At 39.6% G+C, this 21,395-nt stretch overlaps 1 protein-coding gene across 3 annotated transcripts in view; it reads right to left on the reverse strand.

Annotated features, from left to right (window-relative positions):
• Nucleotides 1-3,722, reverse strand: part of SHPRH (SNF2 histone linker PHD RING helicase) — a 109,112-nt gene extending 105,390 nt beyond the window's left edge. For all 3 annotated transcript variants that reach the window (XR_009865526.1, XM_062186888.1, XM_062186886.1), the window contains exon 1: nt 3,553-3,722. The gene's annotated coding sequence lies outside the window, so the exon portion shown is untranslated. The remainder of the gene's footprint in view (nt 1-3,552) is intronic.
• Nucleotides 3,723-21,395: the final 17,673 nt, after the last annotated feature.

The raw sequence follows: 21,395 nt of genomic DNA on the forward strand, positions 1-21,395 counted from the left end.
ATAACCAATCTCTGGCTACGGTTAACTACTTTTTAAGAATTTCCTCTTTCTTATTTTGGAAGAATAATGTAGAAAGCCTTTAACTTCCTAAGTGTTTATTGTTATGCAGTTCTCAGAACACAAGTTGGAATACTTGTGTTGGGCCACTTTGCTTAAACTCTTGAGTTAGTCTATACAAGCTTACAGTTAACTGCCACAGACCTGTAGTATAACACAGCACCCCACAGCTCATTGCTTTGAGACTCACAGATCTGCATGTCAGTTCCTCTAGGTCAGGTTTCTAGAGGAGAAGTTTGCCTTTGCTTGATGTGTTCTCTTTTTGAGACTAACAAAGTAATGGAGGAGAGTTCATAAGGAAATGCAGTTTTAGGTGTAAGAGTGAAAATCCAATTACACAAGTACATTTCAAAATGCTTGGTATCAAAACCAGTCAGGTTTCATAAGCCACAGCAACTCGTATCAATGAACCCAATGTCAAGAGGTGGGAAAATACAGTCTACTTTACGGGGTGGAACTGCACATAGCAAAAAGCATGGATAGAGTGTTGGAGGGAGTAGGAAGTAAACTGGCCACTTAGAAAATGCATCACACCAACTATAATTATATTAGTAGCATGGTAGCTATGGACTCATTAACTGAAAGCCCAAAAAGCAACCAGCTATAGTCTCATATCTGCAAAGCAGTGAGTCTTAAAGAAAAAAGCTCTGAAATCTAAGACTCAATCCCAGCCTTAGCCTTTACTAACCGTGTAGCACTGGAATACTATCTAACCTTTCCATGCCAGTTTCTACATCTTAAAAATGGGGATGATAGTAAGACTGTGTTCAAAATAACTTGGGTAGAAATACATGAAATTTGTATACCTTAAATAATTTTTTTTTAAATAGCATAAAAAATAACTTGGGTAGAACAACACAGTACTAGGAATTTAGCATGCATTCACTAAGTGGTTGCTGCTCTCAGTTACTATCCTGAGAATGCACAAAACTGTATTCCATGAGAACCAAACTTATTTGGCAGGATCACTGCTTCTCAAATTTGGCTGAATGTTAGAATCACCTAAAGAATTTTTAAAATCTCAATGTCCATGTTGTGCTCAAAGTCAGAATATCTGGGAGTAGGGCACAGAAACTAATCCCATCATTTCCAGCACTCAGCCAAGTTTGAGAAGCCTTGTTATGGATAACCAGAAACCTACTAAAATCATTGTTTTTCCTCCCAAAAGAGACAATATTAGAAAAAATGGCTGCCTGGCTTAGTTATGGTCCCATTACCAGTTCTAGCCAAAGGAATGTGAGTAGAAAAAATATGTGCTATATTTCTTAAAACAATCTTTTAACAGGTATGATTGAACCAGAACATACTCCTTCAATTTTTTTTATGTCCTCTGGTAAGACTCATCCAGTATCTTTGAAATTATGTACAGTGCTATTATTTGCAATAATGTTTGCTTTCAACCTGATTCTTCTATCATTAGAGCCTTAGGGTAATTATCATTGATATATTGTAAGTTGGGAAAAGTAAATACCAGCGTTTCCAGCAAAGCCCTCCCTTTGTTCAGTTCTCAACAAATATTTGTAATATTTGCTCCCACTTCCCAATATGGTTTTTGATCAATATCCAGGGATAATTTCTTGAATCAAAGGAAATATTATTTAGTCAAAGATACTTATACCCAAAATGAAAATTGGCAAAATAAGTCAAGTACTGGTGAGATTCTGTATATTTTAGCCATATCCCATATCCTTCAGGTTTTCTTCAGAGCTCAAGGATCACATATCTTAAGGTTCTACTTCTTTCTCTTCTGCAAGTATCAACATTTGTGTAAAATGTAATTATGCAAAGTTATTGATCTGGACCCAATCTTCCCTGAGAGCCTTTTATGACCACAGAAGTTGAGTTAAAGGTATCTACTACTTGATCCCAAAGGCTATAGTGTTCCTTTTGAACTACCTGAAAACTGGGCAGGAACAGTATCCTATTCAGTGTTGTACCTTCAATGCCAGGTCGGAGTCAGGATGTAAATGATACAAAATATAAGGTGAGACAAAGATCTCTAACTTCCTGAATATCTTCCCTATTTTAAGGACCTAAAGGACTTGCTTATATTGTTTTCAGGAGAAATCTCTTATTTACGTTCTAGAAGACCACAAGTATTATGAGACTTTGCTTTCTTGTTTATGGCCCAAAATGAGGCAGAGAACATTGAGTGAAGTATCTCCAGCAAAACACAGGGTGCTAGAAAAATAAACGCAAATGTTTACATTACTAAGACAACAAATGAATCTCAAATAAACTTAAATTTTGATTCCCTTCCCTCCAAATTACCTCTTCATTAAGACACATACAAATCCTGAATTAAAACAAATCCATGGTAGACCTGGGTTTGGGCTATCAAGGCACCAAGAAGTCTGCATTTGCCACACTGAGGTTCACAGCATTGCTTTATGCAAGAGAAGTCCAATTATTTCTGAAACCTGAAAAGCTCTTAATGCCCTAGCAGTATCACAATCTTTTTCTTTTCTGTGTTGATTACTCAGGCTAATTGAGAGTATTCTCATCTACTGAACTCTAAATTAATATTAGATATAAATTTGAAAAATGTCTTACTAACAAGCTTTGTCACCAGCAGACTGCATCCCCCAAATTCTGCTAACTGAAACTCTTAATAAAATATTTGGTTTAATAGTAGTGTAAGTCCACTCATTTTGAGCTGGGCAAACGATAATAGTATCTTTCAAGAGCAAACCACTGGACTCTCAATGTCGGGCTTATTTCGTTAACCGGTCCTTGAAACCTCTAGGAAGTGCAGGTTATCCCAATACTGCTCAGCTTCCCGCAGGGTCCCTGATCACAAGCCAAGCACCCCTTTCAGTGATGGCATAGATACTGTGTATTGTTTCTATCCAGGGGAGTTCCACCGCTCCTGCTTACTGCCCACTGGAATTGTTTAAAATAGCAGTAACGACTTTAAAACTATTTCATTTTGTTCCGTTACAGCCCCAAATCAATTTAAGTACAACTAGGAAAACGCCAAACGAAGATTTCTACCTTGTATTAAGCTTCCTGGGAAAAGACAGAAGCTGAATGATCATTTAAGATAGACAGTGACAATCGTCTTCGTTCATAAACCTAACATCTTTCTCGGTGTGGAAACGTGCAACGGGATCCCCGCTCGGTTATCTCCCCTAAGACCCAAAAGCGGTTCCAAGAGTCGGAGCCGCGCTGTCAGCGGCCGACCGCGGCGAGGCCGAGGGGCGCGACGATGGACACTGGAGCGGGACTCCCCGCACAACACACCGCAGGCCCCAGTCCATCGGGAGCAGCAGAACCTCCTTCCCCACCGCCCCCGCCTTTAGGAAAGCCGCGGCGGCCCGAGGCCCGCGAGCCGGGGACGGGGACGCCAGGAGACTGGCGCAGCGGCTTCCTCTCCATCCAAAAGCTACCCCGGCTCCAGGACAACCCCCGTCCTCCCTCCTGTGTCCGGAGAGGCCGGAGACATCTTCCTCCCCCGACCTCTGACCTCTGACCCTCCATCACCCAAGCGCTCACCCAAGCTGCTTCTCCAAATACTTGAGTGGGTGTGCACCCGGTCCGGAACCCGCTAATGCTCCCTCAGAGTCCAGGCATTCATTCGCTACGCACGGAACATCCGTCCTAAGTGGGCACGCGCGTAGTATGTTGTGTTGCGGCCCCCGGGGCCCAGAAGCCACAGCGCTTAGCTGCCGGGCGCGCGCAGGAGCGTGAGGTCGAGGTGAACGCGCACGTCGGGCGCCCCGCCCCTTCCCTCCCGTCTCGCCTTCTAGAGCCTCTTTTGCGCAAGTACAGTTGGAGTCTCGCGATAGCTATGCCGCACATTAATGAAGACAGGATTGGCTGACGTCCAGAAGAAAGAGGCGGGACACTAAGCAAATATAGGCGGGGACCCCCATCGCAGGGGCGGGGTTCTCCTTGCCGCCGGAAGCAAGAGATAGTTAAATCATTTGTATCTTTAATAAGAAGGCAGAAAAGAATTCTCCAAAACTTATCCTCTTAATTACTTCAAGGAAGAAGCGACTTATTAGGTGCGAATGAAGCTTGCCTCTCTTAAAAAATATTTGTTAAGATTTACGAAGGAAATGTGAGGAAATATTTTTAAATGAAAATTGTGCTGAAGCTGGCCTTCCTTCATTTTAGTTTTTAAAGTGTTTGTTTTCTCCTCCCACCTCTTATAGAAGGAAACTTTCGCTTAGTTAACTTTGGTATAACTCTGTAAGGGTTTACAAAAGCCTGTAAATTAACTTCCGGAAAATATTAGGCAATCAGTGAGTGTGTACCTAATAACTCAACATTTATACTTTGGGGGGAGGGGGCGTCTCAGATGTGTGTGATTCCAGAAGAGCTAAAGTAACTGCTTGCCTAACACGACCTCCTGTGCTGTGGAGACAATCTAGAGGAGCCCCTTTCCTGCTTATCACAGACCCCTAACAGCCTGAAAGAATCTATTTACATAATCTAAAACCTGTCAAACTAGACAAACCAATTGCACGATCCAAAGTTTCATGAGACAGGTTTGGAAAACTGCTAACGCTGTGACAGTGGACAAGCAGGATTCCTCTTCATTAAGGAATTGATCATTTTCCCAAATACATGATGCAATGAAACCTTTGTTCTGACAGTGAGATATGGAACTGGGTATTTAAACAAATATTATGCTAAAAAATGTTATCCTGATAGCTTTATCACTTCTCACCATTGGAGGAGTGAAGTGGGCTCATAGATTGTCTGAAATATTTGGCTTCTGATGTCAGGCAGAAATAGTTAAAAAAAAAATAGCACTGCATCTTTATTCACCTGGCTTGGGGTAACTTACATAATTTCGTTAACACTGTGCAGGATATTAAACTGCAGATCAAATTGCAAATTGTGTGATGTGATTGCATTATAGACATAGAATTCTAGGCTCTACCTTCCAGTGGTTACAATGAAACAAAATTCTCCCTTATGTTCAATCTGGTATTTGCCAACTACTCTGTACATCCATTGAGAAATTTCCCTATGGAAGAATGTTTTTCAGGTTTAGAATTACCAGAGCTCATTTCAGAAATCATGGTTCACTTTTGCACTTTGGCTCTCTGGCAGCTCCCAACTGTGAAACACCTGTTCACCTCAGCAACATTGAATTCATCCACCTGTTAGATACTAGAAATCTGATGACATTCAGCAAATGAGATCAACTGATTGGACCTAAGCAGATCTTACCAGTGAACCACTCACTGTCCATGCAGGTCGACTGCTTCTTAAACTATAAAGGTGAGGGCAGTCACGCCACTTGATCCCTTACACAGTTTCACTTACAAGATCTCCAGGTCTATTTCCTTTTGAAGACAGTATCCTTATTCTAGCCATGCCCTTATCTTGGGTCTGGTCATTTATTTTACAAATGAAGTTCTTCTTAAGAGTAAGTAGGTGAATTAATGCAAATTTAACCTGCTTTGGGGACCTATACAGGATAACATGATTTACCAATGTAGAATTTTATGTTTTGCAAAACTCTTACATTTTTGATTTTCTATTTGATTTCTAGAACAATAATAGAGTGAGATTTTTTTTTCATTTCCTTTTTATGAAAAACAAGCTGAGATTCTCAGATATTCAGTGATTTGCAACAGTTGAGCTCCAAGAGAACAGGAGTACCTAAAATCCCTCTGTCAAAGCTGTTGCCCTGTTTTTCTAAATCATGTAATCTAGCAAATAAAATGAACAGGTTAGTCATGAAACTCACTAGGCTAGCATGGGCAAAATGAAATCCAGACAGCTATACTTGTTTGATTACACAGGATTGTTGTGTATCTGTTACAGAACCATGATGAGTCCTTTTGCCCACACATGAGAAAGCCAAATACTGGGATCAGTGTCCTTTGAGAATAAAAAGTTTGTCACAAGGTGGCTAAGCAAGGAGGCAGGAGTAATGCTCAAATTTGACTCCCAGGGTGGCTTGAGCAAGGTATTTATTGGGAAGGAAGCAAGAGATGGAGATGGAACATGAGAGTTCACTGACTGACTAAAACAGATGTGTTCTTGGTTCTTCTGTGCCAAGTGTGGTTTAGCTACATGCCTCTTCATACATTGCATGTTAAAAATGATGGCTTTATCATATCCAGCAGGTGATAGGGGAGGGATTTTAGCACAAAGTTTCAGCAGTTCATCCAGTGTTCAGTGGCCTGTGTGCCATGGTTCTGGCTGGTTTTGGCCAGTTTTGTCTGGGAGTCCCAACAAGGCAATTTGCTGCTCTGTAGGATAAGCTCCAAGTTTAAGATAGTTCTCTGTTTCTTAACCTTATAGGATACAGTTTATATCAGCAATAGAGATCATTCAGGGTTAATACTGTTTTCCCACTAAGAGAAATCATTACAAAAATTGTATGCGAATTTATTCCATATTCTACCGACTTTTTCCTGCTTTCCAGAAATTAAGTAGGTGGCCACCTAGTCTGGGAGAGTATTGCCAAAGACAACTCTCTGTTGCTACTTCCTATACTTTTGGGATTCTTTCCCTCTTTCTGACAAATTGAAAATAATAGGACCAAGGTCACTGTTGCACATTGAATTTCAGTATTCAAAGCCTTTGTTCAAATGTGTGTTGTAATAACAGAAAATAGAGAGGAAACATGGCCCAGGAAAATTGGTGCTAGCAGGAGCGATCAGCCTTGCTGAAGGAAGTGGTATAAGGTCTACAAACAACCAATGGTGACAGGAAATATACATCCTTTGCAGGAGCATTAGCATGATATATCAGGAAGCAGGAGGTATGTGAACTGAATACAAATCTTCACGTTTGTAACTTCACAGCTTTTCCTCAGGCTTGCCCTAAATCATTTTAATTGTTAACTTTCAATTTTATTTTTCCATGGTGATTTACAGGTTGGACTTATTTCAAAGTCCAAAGTTTGTTCTATCTCCCCTGCTGGAAGCTCCACCTGCAAACTGAAATCTCAAGCTGTGCCCCTTCTGCCTCTCCTACTTTCTATTGCAAAATTTGTAATCAGAACAGAAAATGTTACACTGGACTTGGATTTATGACACAAGCAGAAAGCAATTCATTATTTCTTATTGTTAATTTTGACCATGGACAAAGTAATAATTTAAGTGTAATACTTAATCTTTAAGTTATATAAAAAGGGAAACGTTGAAGTTGAGTCTTCTGGATAAGAAAAGATGTGAGATTGTATTCAGTGCTTATCAGTGGAGATAAATGTCTGTATCTTGCCCTCTTACCCCTTACTCCCACTGCTGTAACCATCACTTTCCCCTTGCCAAGGCATATTTTTTTCCAATTTTATTAGTGTGGCCTCAGGCATTAAGGAATAAGAATATTGTAGATGAATCCATTGATGCTCATGACTCAATAATATTGATTATGCAATTTGGAGACCTGTAAGTAAAATGGCCTTTGAATATTGAAGGAATAACTATCCAGTGTCATTTTAATGTAGAATAGTTAAATGACACTTTCAGAATTAATCTGAAGCCTCAAAGAAGTTTTATAATGGCATTGTTAGCATAAAATGATGCTTACTGGAGAAGGAAGCACTTTCCAAACCTTCTATCCACTGGCAGGGCAACACCATGCTCACATTTAAGCATTAGTGTATTGCTTAGCTTTGTTCTTGAGACAATGACAAAGTTAGATCTGAGCTCCTTTAAAACCCTCTTAAATATCTGAACTTTCCACTGAAGCCCAAAATAAACTTAAAATTCATAAATAACTTAAATACTACACAAGAGTAGTATATGATTAACAGTTATATCCATATTCCATAATGCCCCTTATCTTGTCAATGAGCTCCTGGGAGTTTGTTTTAGAAAAGTAAAAACAAACCATCCCATATCTCAAAGAAATCTGTTGAGACTAATTCAAAGACAGATGATTGGTGACACTAGAGAAGATGACCTCTGACTTATGCCCTAATTGATTCTTAGAAAGTTAAAAAGCTATCTAATAAATCAAATTCTTACTTCCAGTAAATGCAAGGTTATAACTGGGAACTTCACCAATCCAAGTACATTTCATAACTTTTTTTTTTGATAGGCAGAGTTAGACAGTGAGAGAGACAGACAGAGAGAAAGGTCTTCCTTTTTCCATTGGTTCACTCCCCAAGTGGCCGCTATGGCTGGCGTGTTGTGGCCAGCGCACTGCGCTGATCCGAAGCCAGGAGCCAAGGTGCTTCTTCCATATTTTGATAACATTTTCATCATTGACTAAAATGTCTCAAATATCTCAAGAGTTTAAAGAAGTTTTCACTGAAAATCTTTTTGATAAGTCCTTCAGAACTGAGTATTTTTAGACATTCTTCATTTTTCTATAGTCGCTTAGTGATATCTAAGACATGTTAAAAATTTCTGTAGGCAACAAGTGGTAAATCTTGGGGCTGTTTCTTTGTGTCATAAAATTCAAATGATTCCTTAATCTAAATGCAGTTATGGGGCAAGCATTTGGTTGAGATGCCACTTACGACATCTCATATCAGAGTGCCTGGGTTCGCATCCTAGCTCTTTTTCCCATTTTAACTTCTTGTCAGTGTGCACCCTGGGAAGCAACATAAGATGATTCAAGTATTTGGGTCCTTATAATCCACATGGAGAACCTGGATTGGGTGCCCAGCTCCTGGCTTTGGCCTGGCCCAACCCTTGCTGTTGCAGCCCTTTTGGGAGTGAACCAGCAGATAGGAGATCTCTCTGTCTCTCAAATTAAATAAATATTTTAAAAGAAGATAAATGAAGTTCTAGGCTGAGTTTGCTGAAACTTCATTGGATGCCCATGCCTCTAAGTATTCTCATTGATTATAACTGTAAATCAGTCAGCATTTTATTTGTAATATGTCTTCAGTGAGGTGGAAGGGGTTCTCCTTTATTATGAAGAAGGGTATAATAGAATAAAATTAATTCTATCACCTATATTGGCTTTTTCAATATTCATGAAACTTGAGGGTTCTATATAGGAAAACTTTACATAACAGAATATTAAAGGAAAAATAGGTGCCACAAACATTTCTTCAGTTTCTTTCATTCAAAGCCATGCCAAGAAGAAATCTGTTTAAAGCTTTGCTCTTCCCTTTTACTAAGTGTGGAATAGAATTTTGGGCAAATTGTTTACTTGCAACAGTCACTTTTCTTATTTGTATAATGAGAATAATAATAACCTCTCCATCTACCTTAGAGAAGTCAGGTTGTATTGACATGGCATAACCTCAGGACACAAAGTTATTTTTAATGTACTCTTATATATGTGTAATAGTGGAATCCTACTGGGAACATTCTACTTCTTAATGTCTCTGGATTTGGAAATGGAATTATTAAAGAATTTCTCACTCTTCCTCCAATTAACAATTACAAAGGAATTATTAATTGTCATTGACTCTCAGAAGATGACTATTTTATGGGAACAATACTGATCTTTTTTAGATTTATTTATTTATTTAAAAGAGTTATGAAGAGGGGGGGAAACAGTGAGAGAGATCTTTCATCTGCTGGTTCACTCCCCAGATGGCTGCAAGGGCCTGGAACCAGGCCATGCCAAAGCCAGGAAGCAGGAGGTTCTTCCAGTTTCCCAAATAGATGGTAGGGGCCCAAGCACTTGGACCATCCTCTGCTGCTTTTTCAGTTAGCAAGGAGTTGGATCAGAAGCAGAGCAGCTGGGAGTGGAACCAGCACCCATATGGGATGTTGGCATCTTGAGTGGTGGCTTATCCTGCCACACAAAAACACTGACCTTAATACTGATTTTTTGAAGTGGTATTTTTGTCTTGCTCTACAGGAGAAGAATATAATCAAGAACACAAATCAGAGATGATAAAACAAAGTCCATTGAGAAGGCTATTAACAAATTATGTTTTACTGATGGAGTGCAGGTTTCCAGATGATACAGGCAAGGTAACACTTTCTGTTTTTCCCAAATGATAATATAGAGGCTTTGGTATCTGAATTGTTCTTATCCCCTGTGGCTACTACAACTATAACAATCAGATGTGATTTGAAGTAAAGGTGAGTTAACTGAAGAAGTGAAGGTTAAAACAACTCCTTTAGGAGTAATATCACTTGGGGCTCTTCATTTTCTTGGAACTGAAGAAAAAATGCAGAGTGAGAATCTTGCTGGATACAAGAAATTTCATCACAGTGTGTATCTATCTATATAGATAGATGGATAGATAGATAGATATATGACAGTACTCCTAGCCAAGGGTGTGTTTCTCAGTTTTCTGGTGGAAGTAATAAGACTTTTAAGACAGGTTTAAAATCTTTGATCCAACACTTCCAGTTGTGTATTCTTGGGCAACTCATTTATTTTTTTTGAGTGTCAACTTAAAAAGTATAAAAGGAATACAAACACCTTCTTTAAGGGCATTATGGACTGTACATACATTCTCTTATAAGGTGGGAATTATTTTCTGCAATTTACAGAGGACAAAATTGAAGGCAAAGCATTTTAAAAAGAAGACATATTTCGTGTTCTGCATTTTTCATCCTTAGCACTAATGATATTTAGGGTCAGATAATTTGTTACCAGGAGTCAGCCTGTGCACTGTAGGATGTTTAGGAACATCCTTAATGTCTCCTCATTAATTCTGTTACCAATCCCCTGCCATAGTCACAGCACCCAAATGCCCCCAGACATTACTGAGTATTTTTGGAGGGACAAAATCACCTCTGGTTCAGAATCAGTGAAATGGATACTAATGCTGTCTCTCTGTACCCTCAGAGTCTACTCATTTACCTTGAAGACAGTAGATGTTTAATAAATGTGTTAATGTAAGTATTTGCAAATGGGTTTTGTTGGCAAGTCAATATCATTGAAAGCCATGGACTTTCAAAGTTTCATCTTTGGGTAGAACATTGCATTCAGATGCTTTGGCATAATGCTTACTATTAATTTAAATAAAATTTGTCTAAATTGCGCTTACCTTTTCTAAACAGATGGACCCCAGCCAAGTGACTAACTTGAAAAATGAAATGAGTTTATTTACTCTTTTTATGTATTTTTGTTGTGTGTATCCTAAAGTTTCATATTACTGACTTTATTGCATTACAGATATTGTGATGATTAATTTTCTTTGTATCAGCTAGTACCAATGCCAGTCTGTACAGTATGTTGGATTTCTATGTCATGTCATTATTTATATATTTCCTTTTCATATGCTATTTTAATTACTGAATGTAAAGTTTCTGTGAAGCTGGTAGGTTTTAAAAATGGCCCTAAATCATTCTATGCTTTTGATTAAATTAATTTGTTGGCCGGGAGAGACATGATTGATTCAGTATTTAACAATTAGGGAAACCATATGAAGGATTTGCATATATTGGAAATAATAAAATACCATGTTGTCCTGAATTTGAAAAAATACATTGAAAAATTGTTACAATTTATTCAAACAAATAATATGAAAAATATAACTGACCAATAACTACTAACAGAACTTTTATTTCTGTTACAGTAAATTTGGTAGAATTGTCCAAAGCTATAGAAATGATCTTTCCTAAAATTTAAATTTTGCTTCAGTCTCTGACTTGATTCTAGAATAGTTTGCTTTGGGTGTTTCTCGAAGGAGGAGATAGAGTTCCTGACAAGCAGGAGGCGCACAGTATATTTGTTTCTTGTACTCTTCTACTCTCTGTTATTGATCCCTCATTCCCAGCGTCCTACTGGGTACCAAATTTTGACCTTTGGACCTCCATCCTTACTGCCGTAACCCTAGTTCATATCATCTTAGTTCATATCCCTCTAGAGTACTATGTGTTCTTCAATGATCCCTCTGCCTTAAGTTGCTTCCCACATCAGTGTTATCTTTTGAAAGCATAGTTGTTTAAATTATTTCTTTGGCTTAATAGTATTCAGTGGTTCCTTATTTTCCTTCAAAAGAAAATCTAAATTCTAGCATAATCAGTCATGCATTGCCTGGTCTGACCTCTAGCTTCCTCATCTCGCACCACATTCTTGAATTGCAAGCAGAAGTCATACAGATCATTCCAGCACCATTTTCTCTCCCCTCAAGGTACATGCACATACTTCTCCATCTTTATAGAATTCCACCCTGATTCTGGCCAGCTCACTTCTGTTTAGTCCTTCCAAACTCAACTAGCTATTATTTTGGTCTGCCTTGCTTTGACTCTTCCAGTCCTCTTTTGCTTTCTCACAGTCTCCTATCTGTGTGCTTATGACATTTTTGGCACTATCCTATAATTGGCTATTTTCTCATACATCTCTTCCTTACTAGATTATGAGCTCCTTGAGAGCAGGAAGAATTTCTTATTTCTCACTGAGCACTAGAGAGCCAACTCAGTCAGCAAATTATTTTTTCTTTGTTCTTGGTTAGCATCAGAGTAAATATTTATCCTTAGCTCAAGATGTTCCACTTGATTTTCTGGATTCTGGAGGTTGATGTCAAGGATGGTAAAAATGATTCTTATTGTATTGGGTGATTTCACCTTTGTGTATAAGAATTGCCTGTTAGAGGTGCTAGCTGTGTGGATCTGCCAAAATTATGCTACAGGTCTAGCTGATTGCCCTCTGCAAAGACATTATTCATCTGAAAGTAGAAACATGAGCACTCTCAAAGACAGCACTATCCAAGAGAAATATAACCTGACCTACATTTGTCATTTAGAATTTCTCATAACCACATTAAAGAGTAAAAAAAAATGCAAGTGAAATTGATTTTTCTAATGCACTTTATCTAGCTCATTATAGTCAGAATATTTTCATTGTGGGGCTGGCCTTATGGCATGGCAGGTAAAGCTGCGGCCTGCAGCACCAGTATCCCATATGGGTGCCGATTCATGTACTGGCTGCTTGGCTTCCAATCCAGCTCCCTGCTAATGGCCTGAGAAAAGCAGCAGAGGATGACCCAAGTCCCTGGGCCCCAACCACTGACATGGGAGACCTGGGTGAAACTCCTGGCCCCTGGCTTTGCCCTAGCTCAGCCCTGGCCACTGGGGCCTCTCGAGGAGTAACCAGCAGATAGAAGATCTCCCTGTCTCTCTGTCTCTCCCTCTCTCTATAACTCTGCCTTTCAAATAAATAAATATTTTTAAAAATTTGTCATTATGACATATAACTAATATAAAAATACTTAATGAAATATTTTATACTCTTGTTTTTTATAACTTGATCTTTGAAATATGACATCTATTTGTCCTTAGAGTGCACCTTAGTTTGTCACACTTCAAGAACTCAAGAGACACATAGGGTTAGTAGCTACCATACTGGACAGTGTAGGTTTAGGAGCTTGAGTAGGCAATGCTTATTTAAAACAGGAATGTCAATATTTATTGGATTTTCCTTTAGGATTCTTGGTGATGCCCTGATAGAATGTCTCTTTCCATAAAAGGGCCCACTAATGACCAGAAGGACTCAATATAGAACAATAATAAGAATGAAGATATATGCATGAATGGTCTGACAGATGTAGAAGATCTCAGGAAGCAAAATCCACACAGAAAATATGAGGGCCAGATGGCCAGGCACAGTGCTTTCTAGACTGTGTGAGATGATAACAGAGATTCCAGGGAGAATGATTAAGTAGTTAAATATGTATGACAAATAATGAATTGAACAAGTGGAGCAGATTTTTCTTTCTGCATGATGTATGATACTTAGAAAAAAGAAATACATTTTGAAAGTTATACAAATAGGCCATGAATGTTGTTTTGTTTTGGTTTGGTTTTTGTTTTTTAAATAACTAGTGTATTGACTGCGGAGGCAACAGGTATGCAGATGGCAAGGGGACACCAGAGATCCTTAGTGTTCTCCAGACACCACTGCCACACACCCTCCTCCCCTCATTTTCTTCCTCTGAGGTTGGACACAGCAAGCTCTCACCCTTTCCCAGTGGCTTACCTCTCCTTCCTCTGTGCACCCCACTTAACCTTGACATGACAGAGCCCACCTAGCCTCCATGTAGAGCTAGGAGAAGCTTGGTTCAAACTAACCCTACTTCCCCCTGCTTTCAGTTCCTGCCTCCTTCCCATCTCTTGTTTAAATAAAGTACACATAAAGCAAGTACAGCAGGTTCCTGGGAGAACAGACTCACCCCAGGGAGGGGACACTGATGGGACCGGCAGAGGAACCTCAGCCAAGTGCAGTGGGAACACAAGAGGATTGAACGTATTTCCATCTCCCTCCTTGAGGCCATGAATGTGCTCATTTTTAAAAAAATTATGGTATTGTGGGGCCAGCGCTGTGGTGTAGCAGGTAAAGCTGCCTCCTGCAGTGCCAGCATCCCTACAGGGCACTGCCGGTTTGAGTCCCAGCTGCTCCACTTCCCATCCAGCTCTCTTCTGTGGCCTTGGGAAGCAGTGAAAGATTGCCTAAGTACTCAGGCCCCTACACTGAAGTGGGAGAACTGGAAGAAGCTCCTGGCTCCTGACTCCTGGCTTTGGATTGGCCCAGCTCTGGCCATTGCCGCCATTTGGGGAGTGAACCAGCAGATGGAAGACTCCTCTCTCCCTCTCTCTCTGCCTCTTCCTCTCTATAACTCTGCCTTTCAAATAAGTAAATAAATCTTTAAAAAAATTTAGGATAAAATCTCTCCCAAATGCCAACCCTATCCTATTCGCTGAGAGATGTGAATCATTCCAAACCCTATTACTGTATTGGAAAAGATCCTTCCAAATATACACTTAAAAATGCATTTATGCACATAGGAATACTTATACAATTAGAATTTTTTGTTGGCTCATATCTAATTGTGCTGCTAATTTTTTTATACTTAGCAATATATCTTGGATTTCATTTTAATTACACACACACATACACATACATGCACACATGGTTTAGGCAGGAAATACAATGTAATTCAAATGATTCAAAGACTTTAGTGAAGGATCTTCCATAGAGGGATGGGCAGGTTTGAGGGAGCTGAAATGGATGAGTGAACCATTTAGATACTGGCAACAGGAGAAACTGCTAAAAGTCTTAGCTTGAAGGAAAGAGGGAAAGAATAGTGTTACCTGAGATAGTCTCTCTCCCTATCTTCTACTTGTACTTACACTTGGCTAAATAACATGGAAAGCCAGTTTGCCAAGGTAGTTTACAAGGTTCAATCTTCAGGGAACAGTGAAGGGCATAGAATATCTCTGGGGTGGAGAAGAAATGAATGGCAACCAGAATTCTTACTTCATTTGTTTTATTACTATATAATCTTTTGTGTACAAATATGCCATAGTTTATCCAAGAGTAATTTTACTCTTAATGGCTATTTAGGTTACTTATTTATTTTTAAGATTTATTTTATTTATTTGAAAGAGTTACAGAGTGAGGTAGAAAAAGTGAAGCCTTCCATTCGCTGGTTCACTCCCCAAATGGCCGCAACAGCTGGAGCTGAGTCAATCCAAAGCCAGGAGCCAGGAGTTTCTTCCAGGTCTCCCGTGTGGGTGAAGGGGTCCAAGGACTTAGGCCATCATCTGTTGCTTTCCCAGGCATATTAGCAAGGAGCTGGATTTGAAGTGGTGCAGCTGGGACTTGAACTGGCCCCATGTGGGATGCCAGCTCTCCTGGCTGAGGCTTTGACCCCCTGTGCCACTGCACCAGCAGTTACTTCTAGTTTTTATTATAAGTACTTCTATGATTGACATTACCATATGGTATGTATTAATTTTACTTCTAATGGGTATTTAAATTGCTTCTAAGTTCCATTTTCATAAACACTGCTACAATGGACATTACTGTATGCCTCTCTTATAAACATGAATGTTTCTCTAGGGTAGACACAAATAATTGAAATTGCAGTTCTCAAAGAGTGTACACTATGAATTTTAATAGATAGCTCTTATCATTGTCTTCTAACGTTGCTATACCATTTATTCTCTGACTATTAGTATGGGAAAGTACCTGTGTTCCCACTGTGTTGCAGATACTTGAGATCAAAGATTCTAGAGCACTTCTTAGTTATTTGACTTTGGAAATTGTTTTTCTCCTATATTATAATTCTACTATAATTCTAGTAACATTTTGTTTACAGAATATATTTTGGGAAATATTGATCTACTGATCAGAACAGTCTTTGGAGCCATTCACTTGATTGCTGTGTGGTCTTGGTCAATTGCTTCACTTTTCTGAACTTCACCTTCATGGCATTAATAATTATTTTTCAAGATTCTTGACAGGATTAAAGGCACCTATGATAGTGTCTGGCTCACAGTAGAAACACAGAAGGTGGAAGCTAAAATGGGAAGGGGAGGATATGTTCTAACTGAATTTTTTAGAAGATTGATTTATTTGTTTATTTGAAAGGCAGAATTACAGGAAGAGTTAGAGCTCCTGGATTTTTTTAAACTTTTTTCTTAAAGGCAGAATCCTTTAATTACATTTTTTTGACAGGCAGAGTGGACAGTGAGAGAGACAGAGAGAAAGGTCTTCCTTTTTCGTTGGTTCACTCCCCAATGGCCGCTTCAGCCAGCGCACGGCGCTGATCCTAAGCAAGGAGCCAGGTGCTTCTCCTTGTCTCCCATGCGGGTGCAGGGCCCAAGGACTTGGGCCATCCTCCACTGCCTTCCCGGGCCACAGCAGGGAGCTGGACTGGAAGAGGGGAAACCGGGACAGAATCCTGCGCCCCAATCGGGACTAGAACCCAGAGTGCCGGTGCCGCAGGCGGAGGATTAGCCTATTGAGCCATGGTGCAGGCCGAGCTCCTGGATTTTTAAGATGTTTCTTTTGTGACTCTTAAGCTTTTCTACAAAATTTCCCTTAAGGGCAAGAAATATTGGGAATGCCATGAGGTCCAGAAGGTATAGTCTTTGAAGCTGTCCAACACTACTTATGAAATGTACTTTTTCCTTAAAAAACATAGATATTATGTTAAAATCAGTCATTTTTAAAATATTTGAATATCAAATATTTTTGATTGTCAAATAAAAGTTATTATTTTAGCTCCCAGTCTTTTGGGCAAAATTAATTATTAAGAAGTCATGCCAGGCCTGTTCTATGGCATAGTAGGCTAAGCTTCCATCCCTCACTGACATCCCATATGGGCACGGGCTCGAGTCTCAGCTACTCCTCTTCTGATCCAGCTCTCTGCTTATGGCCTAGGAAAGCAGTGGAAGATGGACCATATGCCTGGGCCACTGCATCCGTGTGAGAAACCTGAAGGAAGCTTTTGGCTCAGTTCCTGACTTCGGGTTGGCTTAGTTCCAGCTGTTGCAGCCATTTGGGGAGTGAACCAGCAGATGAAGACCTTTCTCTCTGTCTCTCCCTCTCTCTGTCTGTAACTCTACCTCTCAAATAAATAAATTTTAAAAAATAAAGGAGACATGCCAAGGGGCCTGCAATGCCAACATCCCATGTGGGTGCCGGTTCTTGTCCTAGCTGCTCCATTTCTGATCCAGTTTCCTGCTAATGGCCTTGGAAAAGCAGCAGAGCATTGCCTAAGAGTTTGGGCCCCTGCCACCCATGTGGGAGACCCAGATGAAGCTCCTGGCTCCTGGATTTGGTCTGGCCCACCCCTGGACATTGAGGCCATCTGGGGAGTGAAACAACAGATGGAAGATTTCTCTCTCTCTCCCCCTCTCTCTCTGTCTCTGTCTCTCCCTCTTTCTCCCTGTAACACTGACTTTCAAAATAAATAAATACTTTTAAAAAAAAAAAAAAAGAAGCATGACTTCTTAATCCTATAGTTTCAAAGAAACTTGTTATTTGTGCTACACAAAGAGCTCAGCAAGAAACAGTGCTGCCTCATTCATTTAAAAATTACTTTTGAGCATGTATTAATTGTGAGGAACTGTGCTAGGAACCAGGTTTAAAGTGGCAAAACAGACAATTTTTTTTCCTTGTAAAACTTCTAGTTTAAGGCCGGCGCTGTGGCTCACTAGGCTAATCCTCCACCTGTGGCGCTGGGACCCCGGGTTCTAGTCCTGGTCGGGGCGCCAGATTCTGTCCTGGTTGCTCCTCTTCCAGTCCAGCTCTCTGCTGTGGCCTGGGAAGGCAGTGGAGGATGGCCCAAGTGCTTGGGCCCTGCACCTGCATGGGAGACCAGGAGGAAGCACCTGTCTCCTGGCTTCGGATCGGTGCAGCGCGCTGGCCGTAATGACCATTTCAGGGGTGAACCAATGGAAAGAAGACCTTTCTCTCTGTCTCTCTCTGTCTAACTCTGACTGTCAAAAAATAAAAAATAAAAAACTTATAGTTTAGTGGCATAGACAGACGATAAGCAGATAAATGCAGAAGGAAGATGATTACAGAGTATGAAATTTACTCCTAGGAATCTTATAAAAAATCTGTGTAATAGATTGGAATGGTCCCATCTTAAGTAGGGTGATTAAGACAGGCTTTTGTGAAGAATTATTTTAGCTGCATATGGTAGGATGAGAATGAGGAAGCCACCCTTGGACTTTGGGGACAAGCATTTTAGGTAAAAAAATAAAAATAAAAATAAAAATAAATTAAAGATCAAGGGCTCCATGTGGAATATGTTCTAGGTACAGAAAGAAGACATGTTTATCTCATAGTGGGTATTTGGTGTTGTCTTGTGAAATAAGAAAGGATCACTCTCTTTCTCTCTCTCTATGTCTCTCCCTCTCTCTCAGTAACTGACTTTCAAATAAATACATAAATCTTTTAAAAATAAAAGAAATTAGAAAGGAACAGAAGGAAGCTAGATCATATAAGACTTTACAGATCACAGTGAGGCATATCAATTTTTTTTTGATATTCTGTATTTCATTTAGGACATCAAGATCATTATTTATTTATTTATTTATTTATTTATTTTTTAATTTGGAAGACAGAATGACAAGGAGAACAGAGAGACAGAGAGAAGTACTCCATTCTTTGGTTCACTCATAGCACTCATAGCAGCCAAGGTTGGGCAAGCCTGAAGCCAGGAGTGGGAAACTCAATCTGGGTCTCCTACCTGGGTAACAGGAAGTACTTAAATCAGCACCTGCTGCCTCCCATGTTACTCATTAGCAGGAAACCGGAATTTTAAGTAAAGCTTGGACTCAAACCAAGGCACTTCCAAATGGGATGTGGGAAGCCCATGTGATATCTTAATGGCTGTACCAAACACCTACTCCTCATTTAAAATTTATTCTGTGCACAATTTAAAAACAATAACAGTTTTTAAGTAGGGAGAATGATATGATTTGAATTTGACAATCATTCTGGCTATCACATGAATGATGAATCAAGAGGGATTTTAAAGGGTAGAGAAAGGCCAGTTAGAAGGCATCTTTGCAGGAAAGGTAGAGAGAATTGTGTGGATATAGCACTTGTTTGAGGGTAAGATTGACAAGATTTTTGTAATGGAAAAGATGGTGGGAGATGAGGAAAAAGGGGAAGTAAAGGATTAAGGAAGTTTTGAACTTGAATAAGTTGAGCAAATGGTGGTTCCATTTGCTGAACTAAAGATTTAGAGGATAAAGTTCATACCTTGTGTTTTGTTAAAATGTGTACCACTGGTTCTCCACCACTAGCCCCTTGACCCCAAAGTTTTCTAATTTAGAAGATCTGTGGTGGGAGCTCTAGAAAATGTGAATTCCTGCTAGGTTTTCAGGTGATACTGTGATTGTTTTCCTGAATCACTGCATTAATAGGGCAATGGGTGCAATCACAAACAACAGAGCATGGATGAGGAAACAAACAGGATACAGGATCAAGCCTGAAACTCTGGAGATTTTAGACACCAGGACAGAGAACTGTCTGATTTCTGAAGGTGTACTAGAAGGAAGTTCTTTTCTAAACCACAGACAGTCTTACTCCTCATGGTTCCCAGCAGATAAAAAGCCCAGAAGTTTAAAGTGATAATTGAAGAATTATAACAGTTTGAATAGCTCTCATCAGAAACTATTCATTTATGGTAAAATGGGTATCATAATGCATATTTCATTCTAGTGTAACTATTTATTTATTTAGATGAGAGGGAAGAGGAAGAAAGAGGAAGAAATCCCATCTGCTGATTTACTCTCTCAGTGCCCACAGTAGAGAGGCCTGGCCTGGGCTGGGCTGAAGCCAGGAGCTGGGAACTTAAACCAGGTCTCCTCTGTGGGTGGCAGGGACCCAGCTACCTGACCCATATCTTGCTGCCTACTAGGTGTGCATTAGCAGGAAGCTGGAATCAAAAGTGGAGCCAGGACTATAATCTTTGTACTCCAATATGGATGTGAACCCAACTGGTATCTTAATCACATGACCAAATGCCCATCCCATTTCATTGTATTTTGGTACTTAGGAAAGAAATTGTCTCTATAGGAGGATTTCTTAGCTAAACAAATTGAAAATAAGCCAGTATGCCTTGCCTGCCTCAAACATTCTGAACAAATACAGGTGTTCTTTTTCCCCTGTCTTGTTAGGAACCTATGAGGAGCCAGCTCTGTGCCATAGCGGGTAAAGCTTTCACCTGCAGTGCCGGCATCCCATATGGGTGCCGGTTTGAGTTCAGGCTGCTCCACTTTCCATCTAGCTCTCTGCTATGGCCTGGGAAATCAGTAGAAGATCACCCAAGTCCTTGGGCCCCTGCACCCGTGTGGGAGACTGGGAAGAAACTCTTGGCTCCTGGCTTCAGATAGGCACAACTCTGGCTGTTGAGGCCAATTTGGGGAGTGAACCAGTGGATGGAAGACCTCTCTCTCTTTCTCTCTCTTTCTCTCTCTCTATCTGCCTTGCCTGCATAACACTGACTTTCAAATAAATAAATAAATAAATCTTTAAAAAAAAAACAACGAAGGAGTAAGTCCTGTTTTTTAATGCCAACTTTCTCTTATGTGGAATTATTATTCAATTTCTTTCCAGTTGAATGTGATCTATTAAAATCAACCTGAAAAAAATAAATTTGTTTCATTGAGGAGGGTAACTCATAATGGATATGTTGACAAAAATGAAATATTTAGTCAATTATTTAAAATATATCCAAATTATTGGTGAATATTACATTGATTATAAAAGAAGCATTTTTGTGTGTAGAATAGAACATTTATAAATGTATGTTTTGAGTTATTTTGAATACAGATACACATTTATAAACACTTCGCATTAATTCAAGTTTCTCTGTCCTGAAGGATCAATTTTAGTTATGAAGTTTCTCATCATCTTCATTCCTTTTATGGTGCAAGATTAAAGGAGATGTATTTTTATATTAACTTCTAGGTATGCAAAGTCATTAGAAAATTTAAAATTTTGAAGTGAAAGATGGAAAAAGCCTTATGTTTGCAGGGTAAAATAAATCTTGCTTTTTTTAAAAAAAATTATTTATTTGAGAAATAGAGTTACAGAGAGAGGGAGAGACAGAAAGGTCATCCATCTGCTAGTTCACTCCCAAATGGCCACAATGGCTGGACCTGGACTGATCTGAAGCCAGGAACCAGGAGTTTTTTCTGCATGGGAATGAGCCAGGCACTTGGGTCATATTCTACTGCTTTCCCAAGCCATAG

This window comes from Lepus europaeus, chromosome 3 (assembly GCF_033115175.1).
Source record: "Lepus europaeus isolate LE1 chromosome 3, mLepTim1.pri, whole genome shotgun sequence".
NCBI classification, from domain to species: Eukaryota; Metazoa; Chordata; class Mammalia; order Lagomorpha; family Leporidae; genus Lepus; species Lepus europaeus.